The sequence below is a fragment of the Tamandua tetradactyla genome, chromosome Y (assembly GCF_023851605.1).
Source record: "Tamandua tetradactyla isolate mTamTet1 chromosome Y, mTamTet1.pri, whole genome shotgun sequence".
Classification (NCBI taxonomy): Eukaryota; Metazoa; Chordata; class Mammalia; order Pilosa; family Myrmecophagidae; genus Tamandua; species Tamandua tetradactyla.
The window spans coordinates 10561117-10562840 of NC_135354.1; positions in this window are offsets into that span (position 1 = coordinate 10561117).

The following is a 1724-nucleotide window of genomic DNA, read 5'->3' on the forward strand; positions in this document are numbered from 1 at the left end:
AACACTCATAAAAATGAGCAACCACTTCGATAAAACTGTGGTCATTGTGGGTAATGTCCCTTTCAACTTCCATTCTATATTTCTTCTAGTTGGAGAAGTTAGAGAGTTCAGAATTGTATTTCCAAATGTCCTTGCACCTGGCTACATGGATGCAACCATATTTACTCATGGAAGATTTGGAGGGTAGAAGTGAACTAAGGACTGTTTTCTTTTTTGCCAGCAAAATTATTATAGAGGCATGAGTGGTTAAAATTGTTTGGCATTGCCAGATGTGGATTCCAAAATCAACTAATCAGTTTCAGAATATAAGAGGCATCTTCTGAACCACTGAATCCCAGTACTCATGATGTGTTCTTATTATCTGTTCCTCCATCACCTGTGAATAAACTTAACAATCAAATTGCTTTATTAAATCTCTTTTGCTTCATATGTTTTGTATGGTATAATTCCTTGAATTCAGCTGTGAAAGATACAAAGACTATATCAAATGTCTTGGTACATTCTTCTCTGAATGACCCAGAAATGTTCCAGAAAATAGCAAACAAGATGTAAAAAAGCAAAGAAATCCAATCCACTCAACATTAATTTTACAGGGTTTGAAGAGGCATGAAAAAACATGCACTTAAATAGACCCCAGGTATCAAAATTTGTTGCTCCATTATAGCTAGTACCATCTTACGCACAATGGATTTTCACTACATATATGTAAATGGAGCTATCATGTGGACAGGGTCAATATTTCCCTAACATCAAACTGTACAGGCAGCATCAATATCACCTAGGGACTTTTTAGAAGGACAGCTCTGATAGCAGTTCATAGGCACTTGGATTCATTACATCTAAAGTGGAGAAATTTAAAAGCTACACAAGAGGTTCTGATACTACAAGACTTGTGAAGCCACTGGCACTACCATATCAAACATGAAACTACTAAAAGATAAACTCTCTAAGGATCATTTGAATATTAGGTATTAGATGACTAATTAAATATGAGCATTTATGATTCCTACAATGAAGACAGAGGCACAATCTTGGTGACCCTCTTTGGGCTTTAGAAGCAGCAGATACTACATTTTAGAATGCTGATCCATCCCCTTTATTGAATGAGTTGAAAGGTGGAGAATCCAAAACTAAAGAGAGCTCTGAAGAATTTCCAAGCTTTAGTATGAGAGCAGCTCCCACCTTGGGATAAACGTTTTACAGATCCCATCATATGAGAGGTATCTGTGATAGAAATTCTCAAATTTGAGTATTTGCCAAGCCCAAAAAGCAGAATTTTCCTGCAGATCTCTAGAGTTCTAGGACAGGAGTGGGAAAACCTTTTTTAAAAAGAGCCAAATAGATTATAAATCGGGATCTTTGAAATGAATTTGTAACTGTGCATTCACACACCCAAGTAAGGAAGTTTGAATCTAAGAAAAAAAAGAATAAGCTCAAGCAAGTGATATCAAGAATTTCTATTTATTAAAATATACCTGCAATACATAACTAATATAGGATTTGTATCCACATTATATCAAAAACACACATAATTGACAAAATAAAGAGAAACAAACTAGATATTCCAAGGATGGGTAAATTATATGGATAAAATATTTGAAGGGTGATCAACACTACTGCCATCAGGGAGAGTAACTAAAATGTTAGTAAGATTCTAATTCATAACTTTTGATTAACAAAATGTAAGAATTCTGACAGTAAAAAAAGGTTTTGTATTAATGAGA